This window comes from Oryzias latipes, chromosome 12 (assembly GCF_053564925.1).
Source record: "Oryzias latipes strain Hd-rR chromosome 12, Olatipes_Hd-rR_3.1".
In the NCBI taxonomy this organism is placed as follows: domain Eukaryota; kingdom Metazoa; phylum Chordata; class Actinopteri; order Beloniformes; family Adrianichthyidae; genus Oryzias; species Oryzias latipes.
In genome coordinates this window covers 2,703,075-2,718,999 of record NC_136248.1, presented here as the reverse complement: position 1 = coordinate 2,718,999, position 15,925 = coordinate 2,703,075, and the positions used below count along the sequence as shown (strand labels likewise).

General features: G+C 42.0%; 1 long non-coding RNA gene across 1 annotated transcript; it reads left to right on the top strand.

Moving 5' to 3' along the window:
• Positions 1–205: 205 nt before the first annotated feature.
• LOC110016125 (uncharacterized) lies at positions 206–10,885 on the top strand. The gene is made up of 2 exons (XR_002291412.3): positions 206–1,157; positions 9,843–10,885. It is a non-coding gene; the product is annotated as an uncharacterized LOC110016125 (long non-coding RNA).
• Positions 10,886–15,925: the final 5,040 nt, after the last annotated feature.

The following is a 15,925-nucleotide window of genomic DNA, read 5'->3' as shown; positions in this document are numbered from 1 at the left end:
CGGGCAGTGGCGATGAAAATCCGTCAGAATCCGACATACATTTGGGTGGAGTGTTTGTACTTAATTAGCTTTAGCACCTTTTTGAAAAACAATTTCAGAACTTGTGAGTTTCTGGCTGCTGTCCTGTCCGTTCCAGTCCACAAACTAGCTCTGACTTCTCATCCACAAAGCACACAAATGGCTCATTTTTAATCACTGACTTTTGAGATGGCCTGAGACGAGTACAATGCTCTGGTAGTCCGTAGTATGTTGTGACTGTTGTATTTGTTTTCCCCTTTTAAATGCTTGTGCAGCACTTCACAGTCACATGTTTATCATGAGATTTGAATTGACTCTAGCCACTTTTCTGCCTCTTGTGGTGTGGATTGATGAGACCATGGAGTCTGTGTCAGCATATTTACCCTTCAGACAAGACCTCTTCTTCTTTGACTCCATTTTTTTTTCTTCCTCTTTGTCTTCCTGTCTTTTCCTCTTCAGTCCTCTCACTGGGGTGTTGTCCTGGGTGCTGGTAAACAGCTGTGAAGGATCAGATTCTGAAGCTAAAGTGGTTCAGAGAATCTCACTTTTTTTCTTCGGTTCATCCAATTTCCAAGCCTGTTTAATCCCTTCCGGGGTTATGGGGAAGCTGAAGCCTACCCCAACACCTGTAGGATGAAGGTGGGGTACATCCTGGATGGTTTGCTTGTCCAACAAAGGAGCTCACTGAGACATACAATCACACACACTCATAGGTACAGTTTAAAGTCATCAATTATGTGTGTGTGTGTTTTTGCTGTGGGAATAAGCTGGTTCCTGGATAAACCCAAACATGAATTGGAAGATCATGGAAGAGTGGAAACAGTGCGTGTTGGTGAAATAAACCTTATTTAAACCTCAACTACGATGGAGTCATGAATCTGCCCCCCGTCTGGCCATCAGCGGGAACTATCTCCAGAGTACTAACACTTCCTGGTTCTCCACACTGCACTTCCCATCAGCCCCTGCTGTCACTCCCAGGAGCTCCACAGCTGTTTCCATTAAGTAATCCTTCCCTGCAGTCTTTTGACAGAGGAAGTCTTGTTTGCGACTCTGGCCTACAATTCAGAGAATTCTTCCACCATCTGCCTGATCCTCGTCTCTCGAATGTCTCTGAAAAACGTCTGCAAATGAGATTTGAGGTAATAATTTTGCTAAATGGAAACACGACAATTTTGAATTCGCATTTATCAAAACTGTTTTCTTGCACTTGGAGGAGGAGGTTTTTGAGGACTCCCAAAATTCACATATTTTGCAAAGCTGCAATGGAAATACTTTTTTTCAAATTAAATGAGTCTCGTAACCACAGCTAGCCAGTTTGGAGATGGCACTGCCAATGAGCTTCTTGGTAGGAAGGGGCGGCGCCACCAGAGGTCCCACAGCGTCACACAGATCATCCAAAGTTGAGCGTGTCATGTGGAATTGTTGGATCCACAGCTCCTCTGGAAAATCACCAACCACCATTTCCCAAAACAGCTTCAACCGTAGCCCCACCTACATGTAAGGAGCTCGCCGCTCCACGGCCTGAAGAAAATGCTGATGTCTTCTTTTATAGATGATGATGAGCGCTAGTGCTGTGGCAGAAATGTCAATGGATCTGCTGTCAATCAAAGTTTTGATGACATCCGTTGCCATGTTTCTGAATGACTTATCGCGTTTGTTGTTTAGTGTTTATTCGCATGATTAGGATTTAATGGAAACAGTGTGATCGTAAAATTGTGTTTTTTCGACTTTTCTAGAATGTTGATAAAGTTTGGAAACACAGCTACTACATCTATTCTGTAGTCAAGCTTCTCTTAAAAACAAATTAACAGCAGAAATCAAATGTTTTGTCTAGATACGTAATCCAAAAGAAAACCCAAGAAATCCAGAGTTCATGTCAGAACACATCAACACAACGGTGTACAGCAGACTGGGAAGGCTGCAGATCATAAAAGACTCCAAAAAGATAAAACTAGCAATTCTTTTGAAAGTGAGGCTGACTGATGCAAATGGAAAAGCTGGAAGCAGGATACAGAGGCAGTATGAGTATGTTAGGGAATGTTAGAGTATGTTAATTCCATGCGACAATCCATGTGCGTCTTCCAGTCATAATGCAGATTTAACCTCAAAAAAAGATGTACAAACTGAGGTAGGGGGACTAAACTCTGGCAATGAAGGACAAATGCAAATGGTGAAGGTTCTTTGGTTTTATTTGGTTTTTGCTCATGTTCTGAGTTGCCGTCAGTCTCACTGCTTCCAGGTTCATCATGATCCACAGCTTTCGTCATTTTAGTTAATTGCCCTCAGCGTATTTAAGTGTCTGGTTTTCCGTTCTTCCTTGTCAGGTCATCTGCTCTGTTGGGTCACCGTTTTGTTGCTTTCAGTTTGCTTACTAAATGTTTTTTTTCTGTCACCAAGCCTGTCTCCTGCATTCTGGGTCCTCCACCACCAGCTCCTGACACAAATGTCCAAACTAAAAGGTCGTAATTTGATTTGATAAAGGAAGAATCCTTCCGTAATTCTTTTTTATTTAAACGTGGAACACAACGTGCATTGAAGCAATAATCTCCCAGCAGTAGGTGAACCTGATAACGGCTGACAGTGGAGCGGTGTTCTCGTGCAGTGTGGATGTGATTTGTCAGTAGTCTTGCAGTGCAGCTACATGCACGCAGTAACACCTGTGATGGTGAAACCTTGGCAGGGATTGCTGGGCCTGTTTGTTTAATTGCCAATTTGAGGCTTTACTCAGCCATCTCTGCTAACAGACTTTGTTGCGATGCCAAAGGTTCAGCACGTCTTAAATCACTCAGACAGTCCAACTGTGACAGTGTGTTCTGTGATGTTTAATTAGGAATAATAGTTTCTAATATTCCTCCACTCAGAACCTGTCTCCTGTTCAGTCGGGGGAGTTGGGTTTAGTGTAAGGGGGGGGGGGGGGGGGATACCGAAAGAAATAACGCACACGTAATGTCAGGTTGTTGCCTCCCTGGGGTTTTTAATTTTTAAATAAGATAAAAGAACGTTAGAGCCAAGGAATTTCTGACTAATGAATCATTTAAAGCTATCTCTGAGGGAATCACTAATTAAAACAAGGCTCTCAGTCCTAATATTTAAACTCACAAATTATGTCTAAAGAGAAAATATTTTAGGAGGACTCCTGGGGGCATTTGGATTTTAAATTTACATTTAGTTCTGGATTTAAGCCTCAGTGTCAAACCTGAGGGAGAAAAACCATTTAACAGGCCAGTCCACACCCAGCGAGCGTGGACGCTTCAATAAAATTTGGTTTTAGTTCATTTCAAACATAATAAAACAAAAGTGAAAGGCCTACAGCTACGTTCACATCAAACGTGATTCATGTTTTAATTTCAGTCACTGCACAGACGGGATCCGAGGTTCTGTGGCGGGTTTGGGGTGTCAGGTGTGGCGGTCTGGCACCATTGAGTTTTGGGTGTCGCTCGCCATGTTTCCAGAGTTCAAATATCTGATTTTTGTCAAAGAATTTGTGTCGCCTCAACCAGTCAGGGACTCAGCTGTGGCCTGTGATGTGTTGATAATGTCATCAGTTGGTGGAGTCCAAAACCAACATGGAGGAGTGACTTTAGTTTGTTTGAAAGATTTTTCAACCCTGAAGAGGTCATCCGTCAATGAAAACGCTTTGAGGTTGATAAGTCAAGTAAACCAATTCAACAAAAATCTTTGATCCACATTTACGACCAAAATCAGAGTTTACTGAGCTGCTGAGTCTGGAAACTCTCCTTGCTGTACAGGATGGTAACATGGATCAACCGGAGCTCCTCACTTTTCATCATTAGTTGAAGCAAACCAGCTTTTTTTGTTTTTTTGGCGTTGTGGCCAAACCCATTGAGAGTCATGGTTATGATAAATTCCTCAAGATCTCAGTAGTAAAGCATTTCTCAACATTTTTTTTAAATATTATCTTTCAGAAAAATTCCAATCTCTCTACTAGCTATTCATTAACAACTGAATTAATGATTGTTGAAGATTTACTTTTGTGGTTTTTCTTGGTAGTGTTATTGAGGTCATCTTGTAATTCCTTTTGAATCTGTCAGATTATTTATGGACGTTTCCTCTGTAGTTAGTGTCTCCCTGTTTATTCAGATTAACCTCTGCGTTTTAAGGTTACTGTAATCAACCCTTGTGCTATCTTAGATGACCCCCCCCTTCCATTGACGTGTTCTCCCTACCATGACAAAGGTGGATAAAGGTGGAAAGATTTCATGTAATCCATGGACACCAGTGAAGATCACAAATCATTGAAGAAAAAAGGTTCAGAGCACTGTCTAGTGCAGAGGTGGGCACTGAGGGCCGCATTCCTGCATGTTTTCCAGCATACCCTGCTCTGGCATGTTCTAATTGGCTGGACACACCTGAACCAGGTAATCAGCCATGAGTAGGGCAAGACTATCTGGAAATCATGCAGACACACCGGCCCTCGAGGCCTGGAATTGTTCACCCCTGGTCTAGTGGGTCTAGATGACCCAACTCCCAACGGTAAAGTGCCTAGGATAGCACAAGGGTTACAAGGGCAGCTGTGGTGCAGAGGTAGAGCGGTTAACCTCTGCACCTTCCTATGTGAGAAAGTGTGTAGGGGCAAGACACTGAACCCCGCATTGCCTGTGGTGGTAACAGGTTGGTGTTTGGCGGTAGTGCCATCATCGGTCCGTCAGGGGTAGGGGTGCAGGGGTAAATGGGACTGACTGTGAAGCCCTTTGGGCCTTCAAGGATGGTAGAAAGGCATATGAGTATACAGTATTTTACCCTTTTTTCACAATAGCAATAACATTATTATTGTTTCTGAAAAACACAGTACTGCAAAAAAAGGTTTAGTAAACACATCACAACTATTGAGAAAAACAGGCTGAAAATCAAATTTCATGGAAACATTTAAGGGTAGGAGTGGTAAAGATGTGTGAAATGTTACCATTTCTACTTCCATGCTGTTCCAGTTAAAACTCCTTAAGCTCTTTTTTTTATTAATAGACAAGAACAAATGTTTGCCAGTGTTGTGCAGGAGGTGGCAGCGGGCTTGTCTGTGCTTGTGGGGGGAACTAAAAACAGCATTTGTTGATAACAGCAGCAGAGCTGGATCACATTAAAATGCTCTGATTCCAGGATTCTCTTATTGGGTCACTGAGGGCTTTTGTTCAGCGAATGGGAGCGAGCGTTCACATATTTGCAAAAAAACAAACTAACCAAATAACACATGCTCACAGCAACGGTCTGCTGTCTGAAAAACAACCGTGAAATAATATCCGAGATGTTTTGTGCTGAGATGTTCGTTTAGGAAAAGTAGGTCACGCACACACACACACACACACACACACACACACACACACACACACACACACACACACACACACACACACACACACACACACACACACACACACACACACACACACACTGATTAACCTGACATGTTTTAAACAGACAATCAACTTCATTCTTCACAGTAATGTGTAAGAACTAAAACAAAAGACAGGTGCTACATGTCCAATTAAACCCCGAAAAAACAAGGTCAGGATAAGAGATTATGGGATGGGCAGGTTGAACTGCTGGTGTAGGACCTAAAATGCAGAAGACCAGGCATGGTGGCACAAACTAAAACATTTAATTAATAAAGTCAAACATGACAAAACCATGGGAGAAACAAAAAGGGCTGACAAAGCAGCGCGGATGATCTGACAAGGTCAAACTGAAAACCAGACACTTAAATGGAATGAGGGTAATTGGCAGAAATGAAAACAGCTGATAGGGGAACACAACTTAAAACATGACCAAAACCAAGAACACAACGGAAAAAGCCAAACTAAAGCAAAGAAAGCTCACAGTACCCCCTCCCCAAAAGGGCAGATCCCAGATGCCCAAACACCTAAAAAGGGGACCTGGAGAAACAAAACAAAAACAGTTGGGGCTCTTGCAGGCAGATGTATGTGAGGGGTAAATGAGAACCCCTCCGAGGAACGAGCATGAAGAGGAGCAGCACAGACGACTCTCCCCAGGGACAGGAAACATGACGGGGAGCAGCCCCGGTGACCCTTTTCCAGAACAGGAAACACAGCCAAAGGGGACCAATGGCGACCCCCTCGGGTACAGCGAACATGAAGTGTGGCCCCAGCAACCCTCCTCAGGAACAGACACGAAGAGGAGCGGCCCCAGCAAACTTAAAAGCCAATTGAAAAACCAAACTAAAGCACAGAGTCCTCACAATAATTCATTTAAATATAAATCAAGAAGGTCAGATTATTATCAGGTATATAACAATGTTTTTTAGTGCAGTGAATATTTTAAAAAGCTCTTTAATTTCTGTCAGAGTTGCTCCTCTTCACTCCTGCTAAAAAGATGAACGATGAACGCGAAAGTTCTACTTTTTTAATCACTTTTTTTTCTTTACAAAAACTAGTTACCTGTATAACAGTTTTTGCCTTATCTGAATTTAAATGGAGTGATCTTGATATTTCTAACACAAACTTGTTTTGCATGTGTGTGAAGGAAACCTCTAAGCGAAGCAGCATTCAGTGCTTGGCCGTTCTTCAGCCATCAATAACAATCTGTATCTTTGAAAAAATGTGAAATAATCAGGAAAAGATAGTTGGCCAGGAAATATTTTGCAGTCAACCCTGACTGACTCAATTACAATGGGAGAGTACGTAATAATTATGTCAAAGTTTGCTGGAGCTTTTTAAAAAACTACAGGTAATAATGCTTTCTGATGATAATAAACAAGTACTATACATGTGTTACTTGACACTTAATCTTTACTTAATAAATGATCTGCACTTGGACTGACAAATATTAATACCTTTAAAATGATGGTAAGAACCAGATTATGGAAACTATGTAAAGAAATCCTAGTAGGGGTTAGATGATATAAATTGGCTTCTTCCCAATCCGTTTAAAGGAATGAATCAAACTCTATTTGAAAATCATTACATCTACAAGACATTCAATTTAATGATTTAACGATTGACACACTGAATCCATTAAATTAATGGATTCAGTGTGTCATTTGTGTATTGTCATGTCTATTTATGATTGACAGTCAAAGTTGACATCATTTACTTTGAGTTTATTTATTTTCTCATTTCTAATCAACTGATAAATGCATGTGTAAAAACAATTTGACGTATCTATGTATTTTTTATTTTAGTGTCTTTTTCCCTTTTTTATTACTAAATTGCTCAAAAACAGACCATATTAATCAATCAAATTACATTTTTGTTGTCATATAGAAATATTTTCTGTCATGGCTGCACTGTGGTGTAGTGGTTCGCACTCCTGCCTCACAGTGAGAAGGCTGTGGTTCAAATCCTGGCTGGGTGTGGAGTTTGCATGTTCTTGTGAATGCCAGAGATTTGCATCAGTTTTGTATCTGACACAAAACCAGATCAGTTATCCCTTCATCTTCAGCGGATGAAGGGTTTCTGGAGCCAACCCAGATACTGTTGAGTAAAGGTGTGTGCGTTGGTGAATGGGACTGATGATTGTATGTCAATATGGACATACGTGGGTTTTTATTACCTGCTGTACTGTTGGATCCTAGGGAGCAGATGATCCGGAAAAATGGATTCATGTTTCATTTCTGATAAAGTCCCATTGAATGGTCTTAACTGAAACTGTGCTTGAGTGACGACGATCAGGTGTGACAGGTTGGAACACTCATAAGTGTGAACTCTTTGGAAACTCAAATAAAAAAAGGTTTTTCATTTAGTTCTTCTTTTTTAACTTTACAAGGATGTTGTTCTACCAAAGTTGAGTTTTGCCACAGATATTGTGTAGTCAGACCTCCAAAACACACAAAGTAGATGCAAAAGCAAAAAGCATTAAACTGAAAACAGGGACACCTTCAGAAAGCTGCACAGCAATAGAAAGTAGCTGCTGTTTCCAATTAATTAATGGTGTTTTTGGTGATTTTTTTCTTTTTTTTTAGTTACCGAAGCCTAATATAAGGTTCACAAACCATCTGTTTTTCATTCCTTGCCCAAAGGTCCCATCCTGGGACTGGCACAATGCCCAAACGCATCCATCCATCCATTCATCCATCCATCCATACACATCCTTATATTCCCATCTTCTCTGTGCCTGATTGCGTCCTTTTTTCATTCCCGGTCCCTTGTCTTCTTCTCTCGTCCCATCTTTCATTTCACACACCTCTCCTACATCTGCCTTTACCTCCCTTCTCTGTTTCTCTTCCATCACCCATCCATGCTCTTTCCTAACTCCCTCTCCATTTTCCCCCTAACATCTCTTCTTTTCGTCATTTTCATTCATCTTCATCTTTGTTTGCTCATCCTCTTCTTTTCCTCTAACGTTTTCCAGTCTTGTCTTCCCTTCTTTCCTCCTCAGATTTACACAATGAACCCTTTGTCTTTTTCTTCACCCTTGCTCCCTTTGTCTTTCCTTCCTCTTTTTCATGATTATGTCATTCCTTTTTTTCTTTTTTCAACTCTAAATCATTTGCTTCCCATATTCCTCGTGCAGCATTTGATACCCAACCTTTCTTCCTTCATTCCTGCTCTGGTCCTCTTCACGCTTTCCTCACCTCTCCTCCTCCTCCTCTCCCTCACTGCACTCTGAAGCCTCTCCCAACCTTTATGCATATTCATAAACCTGCAAATATTCCCATCCAACAGTGCTTAATCCCTCCCTGGATGAAGACATGTGTGTTTTTTCCCTTAACCCTTCACACACACACACACACACACACACGCACACACACACATCTCCTCTTCCTCCTCCTCCCAAACATCTAGCAGCTGGCCGACAGATGGGGCCCGCAGCCAAAAAAGCAGCAGCGGCAGCACCACAAAAATAAAAATTTACAAGACGCCAGTGGAATTTATTTAAGGGCAGAGGAGAAAAAAAATGTGTGTGTGTGTGTGTATGTTGGGGGGGGGTTATTTATTTGGGGGGGCGGATTTGGACCTCCTTGAATCTCCTGCTCTTGTGCTTCATACAGCCTCCCTCTATGCTTCACTGCTTTCTCCTTTTGGTAAAAACAGGTCGTAAGCCGTCCGTCTGTCCAGTCGGACACCGACCGTCAAATGACAGAAATGATTCTGTCATGATTCCGTCCCTCCACCCCGTGGCTGAGGCTCAGTGATGCAATCGGAGTGTAGACACACGGGCAAATGGACAGTGACGAAATCAAGTCAAACCGCTCACTTGCGTTTCCAGAATTCTGCAGAAAAAACAAGCGTCTTCAGATTACAGTCAGCTCTTTGTTGCTGCAGGTTTTGATGACCCCTAGTGAGTACATTTGGATGCTGGATCTGCTGCAAACTACGCCTGGTGCATGACCTGTTGGCCCTGCGCATGCACCTGTAGCACTCAGATGTGCAGCTCAAGCACAACAACTAAAAACAGACTTTGATCAACTCAAAGACAGTGTTTGCAAGAGAGTAGCAGCGATATTTGGTTCACAAAATGTAAATTATTTGGCATCAGGTATTAGTAAAACACATTTATCATGCAGCAAATTATCTCTTTACAATTTTTACAAGTTTTTGTTTAATTTTGTACTTTATTAGCCACTTCTACTACTGCTACTTCTGCACTTTATTTCATCTTTTAAATCCAAATCAAATGTTGGTTTTAGCTGTTTTAGCGTTCATTTTTATTTATTTTTTATATTTTTTTAACATCTTACTCATATTTTTTTTATTTTTAGTTATTTACCGAACTCACTTATGACAAAGTAAATATCTTAAAAAAGAGGAAAAATGTCTGATTATTTCGTAGTTGTTTTCATGTCTTTTGTTTTGTGAAGCTTCAGATTAAAAATTCTGGTTGAAAAATGTACTTTTTTCCCCTCTCGGCAGCTTTTGAACCTCCTATAATGGCAACTGGACGTGGACAGACGAGGATAAAAACAAGGACAAAGGGGAGGCAAAGAGCATGGCAAAAAAGAGAGAAGGCAGAAGATGGAGAGGATCAGGGGAGAGAAGGAGAGACAATTGTGTTAATCCAGCGATGGAAGAGAAAACTAAAAATATCAGAGGAGACTGGAAGGAGACCTGTCCCCAGGGGGCACTGTTTGTCCTTGCAGCAGAACTAAAACACAGTGAGGATAACAGGAAAACATCAGTGATAAGCAGTGATTTTGCTCTAACAGTGAGTTTGTTTCCTGTTGTCAGACCGTCAACACTCTGGGTGAAATGTCACGATCTAACTTTCATTTCATCTGACGTTGGCATCGATGACATCACAGGAAAGTCAAATCACATCTTTACGTCAAAACACGAGTGTTGAGAAACACTATTGTTATGCCGGACGATGAGAACTTTTCTTCGGGAGACATGTCCAATACTGAATGAACAAACATGTTTTCTTATTTTTACTGCTCTTTTTGGGTTTTACAAACCTTTCTGGCTCTAATCCAATTTCATATCTGCAAAGGAAAGGAGCCATGTGTGTAAAAAAGTTTTACAGTAGTTTATTTTACCAATGGATAAAACATAACAACAGAACTCTTTTCACTTCAAGACTATTCCGGTTTAGTCAAACTGGTTTAAAGCCACTTATTTTTGTTAACTAGTGCAACATTAACAACAACAACAAAAACCTTCATTCCAGACTAAATACTAAGGGAGCTTAAGCATTAGGTATTGTCATTTTCAGTGCACAGGTTTGAACAAAAACAAAAGTAGGGTGAATAAAACTTCTATTCCAGCATAACGGCACACATTGAACTGATTTTTGTTCCTTCCCAGGTTCAGTTAAGCCCTTAAACCAACACTGCAAACCTTATTGACCCACTCGTCTTCACTTTCACTTATGGGTGTATGCTTTTCTTTTTCAATGACATTCCAGCTCACCAGTAATAAATCCAAAGCCTGCATCCTAAATGATGATGCACCCACTACCGTGCTTCATACGTTGTCACTCTCTGTTCTGCTTCCACTTTCCTGAAGGGAATGTTTTTGAAAGCAGCAGAACTTATGACACACTGTTTTTAACAAGGCCTCTTCTACACTCTTTGAAAGACATTTTTCAAAAACAAAGTCCGAGAAACACTTTGTGGAGTTAATTTTGTTTATACTCTTTTGTTGTTGATTCGGGAAAATTAACACCAAGAAAGTTTTTCTGAGTGAGCAGAGTTTCCAACAACTGCTACCTTATGGAGCTCTAGCCCTGCACACAATGATTTTCTGGTTTAAATCGATAATTACATTTGATTAGGATTGTTGTTTACAAAATTAGCTTATACATTTTTTGTTCCTCTCTCTCTCTTCTCGAGCCGTTGAGTGTCTACATGTGTGTTCGGGTATATCTAGATGGGTGTGTACATGCATGTACCATAATTGTATTCATTTATAACTTCAGGCTTCATACATGGTTTAAATAAATAAAAGCAAAAAGAAAAGTCAGTGTGATTGGTGTTTTAAAAGTTTGGTTCTGAAAGGGTCAGATGAGAATTTTTAAAAATCCCTCTCTCTTTTCCCAGCAATCGGTGTAATTTTCCCTATGTTCATTACATGTGACCACATGACTTCAGTTAGCCAATTAGGTCTTTCCATGAATTGACAAATGTTGGAAGGTTGCAGGGAAGCGCTCAGAGTGCAGCAACCAGTCCGGTGATATACTTGGTGCCAGCTTTGTGTTCACTCACTGGTTCCGAGTACAGATAAGGAGCAACACAAAGGCCTAAACCTGCTAACCAAATCCGAGCCAAAAGGTTTACATTCTTAAGCGAAAGCCTCAGAGACCCACCTGGCCGGTTAGAAGTTCCTGAACAATTCCCCTTCCATCCACAGACGCGTTCTCCTTAAGCCAGAGCAGCGGAGGCTTTCCCGCCTCTCGGGGAGGCCCACTTTAGCTCCTGGTGCTGGACAGTGGTGTTGTGGTTAGCACTCGTGGTTCATTGTGAGAAGACCCTGGTTCAAATCCCAGCCGGGTTCTTTCTGTGTTGGGTTTGCATGTTCTCCTTGTGGAGGAGTTGCTGGAGGGGGTCTGCATCCAGTAGGCTGGCAGCAGGGCAATCGTAACAATGTCCCATCATATAGATCTCCTCCATCAACTTCTGCATGCCTCCACTTCTGCAAACATCGGGAAAATGAGAAAAGTAGTTGGATGAAGTTTACCTCGATCCATTATCGTTCATTATCTGTATCGGTCCGTTGTGGTGAAGAGAGAGCTGGGCAAAAAAGCAAAGCCCTCAATTTACCGTACTGGCATGACCATACTCACCTATGGTCATGAGCTATGAGTCATTACCGAAAGAACGAGATCCTGAAAACAAGCGGCTGAAATGAGTTTCCTCCGTAGGGTGGCTGGGCACTCCCTTAGAGATAGGGTGAGAAGATCGGTCACCCGCAGAGAGCTTGGAGTAGAACCGCTTCTCCTCCACACTGAAAGGAGTCAGCTGAGGTGGCCCAGGCATCTAGTACGGATGCCTCCTGGACGCCTCCCTTGGAAGGTGCTCTGGGCATGTCCCACTGGGCGGAGGCCCCGGGGAAGACCCAGGAGACGCTGGAGAGATTATGTCTGTCGGCTGGCCTGAGAACCCCTCGGGGTCCCCCCAGAGGAGCTGGAGGAAGTGGCTGGGGAGAGGGAAGTCTGGGCATGTCTGCTTAGACTGCTGCCCCCGCGACCCATTCCCGGATAAGCGGAGGAAGATGGATGGATGGCATTATTGTTCATCCTCTGACGTGTGGTATGGCGACTTACGCCAAACACCTCCGCTATTTCCTTGATGTTGAGGCCAAGCAAACAAATATCTTTCAATCGCATGGAGGTGATGTTGATGACTGGCCGTCCCCTTCAATGGGCGACGGTGTCCAGTTGCTGAAGGATTGAGAGCAAGTTGCCCACGACAACTTTGTCCGCATTGGTGTCTGTGACCGCAGAGTGTTCAGCCAAGCTCTCTAAGGCCGCCTTTACACTGCATGGTTCAAGTGACCCAATTCCGATCTTTTCCTCTCATGTGGCACAGATCGGATATGACCGGTGAATGTGTAAGCAGGACAAAAGCGCATGGATTCCGTTTTTCTCAGATCGGATACAGGCCTCTCTCATATGTGGAAATAAATCGGAAACAAATCGGATACATGCATTTGCGTGTGCCATGTAAGCAGACAAATCGGATATTCCCCAGTAAATGCTAGTCGTACGTCAGTGACGTCAACTCAGGACACCACCAACTCAGATCACATGACTTATTAAGGTGCTTTTGTGCTGATTTTGCTGTCAGCGTGTTACCTTTCAGCCTCAGGCTTCAGACCGTAGGTGGAAACCGCTGTTATGTCCGGTCCGGACCCCGAGGAAATCTCCCGTGTGTTTCTGACTATGGTCAGAAAAGAGAAGTCATCGCGCAGGAAAGGTTCAACACTTGGATCAAACTGTTCGGACAGCACAACGTCTGCAAACACTTCCTCATTCAAAACTCAGAGAGTGCATATAAGACGGCCGAGCAGCCCTCCTTTTTCCTCTCCCCTCAGGAGCGCCCAAGGCAACGCCTCCTTCCGTCGCCGACTTGCCTCCATGACAACCGCAATCACAAACATCCGAAAGAGGTCCGCGGAAGGCGGAAATGCTGCTACGTATTCCCCTCAGAACGTCTATGTTTGATAGTTTCAGCAATGTATAGTGTAAATGCAAAAATCAGATACGGGTCACTTTTAAAAGATGATGTAAGCGGGTCGTCAAAAAAATCGGATATAGTCAGAAAATCGGATATGAGCATTAAGACCTGCAGTGTAAAGGAGGCCTAAAAGCTGCTCAACTCTGTCACAGGCATCACACTCTGAAACTGTACGTAAGTCCAACTTGGATACTAATCCCAGCAGGAGCTGTGCACAGGTGTTTCAGCATGTTTGCCGGTAGGGCCAACAACGCACAAGAAGAGTGAGCACCGACGTCATCGCCCCGCCTCCCCCCTGGAAATGATTTATGCAACAGTTTTTGGATGTGAAATGAAAATGCAATTCCCTCTTTGCAATATCGCTTTAATTATGTCACAGAATGAGCGTTGTTGAAGAAGAAAAAGAAAACTCATTTTGGAGGATTGATGCAGTTACATCGTGAAAATGAAAAAGCATTTCTGTTAATCTATTTTAATTGTCAAATTAGATATTTTAAATTGAATTTTGGTACACATTTACTGGAGAACTTTTTTAAGTTTTCATTTTATTTCTGAGTCAACGAACGCAACTTTATGGTGAAAATGAAAAAGCATTTCTGGTATTGACTTTTATTTTGAAAAATGAGACATATGCTTCCATAGGAATCTGGATCTAAACTGTAAGACTGGGTAGCTCCAGCATTGCTCGTCATTTTTGTTGCACCGCTAGTGTTAGGTTAGTGGGGGTGAGGGGCTGTAAGCTAGCAGGAGAGCGTAAACAGAAAGCAGAAAGTTGCTACAGCGCCAGTGAATTTTTGAGGAACTCCTGCCGCTCTGCAGAAACTATGTCCTCGAAAACGACACAGGTTTTTGGATTGTGGCTAAAACTGCATAGTTATACTTAAAGACCACTGGGAACACTTTGAAAATTGATCAGAAGATGATCATAGTGGGACTTTCAAGATGACAGAAATGGAAAGTGGAGGCTCGGTCAGGCAGAAGCATGATTACACAGAAGCAGCATTTTTAGGAAGAAAGTACTTTTTGACATAAATTATTTCCTATGGGGATGCAGTGTTCTAGATTACAATACAGAAAACTGAATTCTTTTGTTTGTAGGTTGTAGGTTTGTAATTTAGATAACAAAAGGTGATAGTTCCACTGTAATAAAACTGTTCCAGTAATCATGGCTGCAGTTGAGATCTTATCCTTGGACTGATTTACCCAAACAGCTACTAAGACAAAACATCTTTGAACCAAAACAACAAACCTTTGTGTGTATAATGTGCTGTATCAGTTCCAATGTTTATTCACTCGATAAAGGCGAAAAAAGAAGTTGAACATTCATTAAATTTCATGAATTAGCTGGGATAGACTCCAGCAAACCCCTGACCCTGAAATGAAGCAAGTGGGTGTAGAAAATATGAATGGATGGATTGAATCAAGATACAAATAATGAAAGTTCCTCATTCCTTTGGATGCTGTAATGTGTTATCATTCTTATGGTGTCAATTTAGTTCCTAATGTATTGCGCATCAAAACCATAAAACTGCGAATCAAAACCCTAAATTTGCCAATCAATATGCATAAATTGAGAACCAAAACCCATAATTTGCAACCAAAAGATAGAACCCAAGGCACAATCATATTTCCCAGGTGCCCATTTGTTTTCTCACCATTCTGAAATCTTCTTTTTGAGTTCACTTTTATTTTGAAATTGTCTTTTTGAGCTGCGCTTTTATTTTTTGCGGATGCTATTCTAAAACCTGTCATGTCAGCGACACGTCACATCTTTTTTCACTACCAGTTACCGAGGGAGTTCATCTGACTGTGCTGGCGTTCTCCGGTTACATAGAGAACACGTTTGATCATTTATTAAATCTAATAAAAGATACGAAAAACTGGTTTCTGGTTCGCCATGACTGCCTCTGCAATTGGTACGATTGTGGCGCTCTGATACGGAGGACGTTGACGTAAGACGTCGGGGACGTCGCGCCTCCCGTCCCCTTGACTGACGTGTCACTGATTTGACAGGTAATAGAATCCCAACCGCAAAAAATAAAAGCACAATTTCGATATGTGAGAAAACAAATGGGCACCTGAGAAATATGACAGCGCTTTGTGTTCTATCTTTTGGTTGCAAATTATGGGTTTTGGTTCTCAATTTATGCATTTTGATTGGCGGATTTAGGGTTTTTATGCGCGGTTTTGCTGTTTTGATGCACAATAAATTAGGCACTGAATGGACACCATACGTTCTGTCCATCACTTTGCTTGAGTGAAGATCCCAGTCTTCAGTCACAAAGCAGTTCCGCCAAAAAAGTGTTAGAGTAGCTGAGCTGC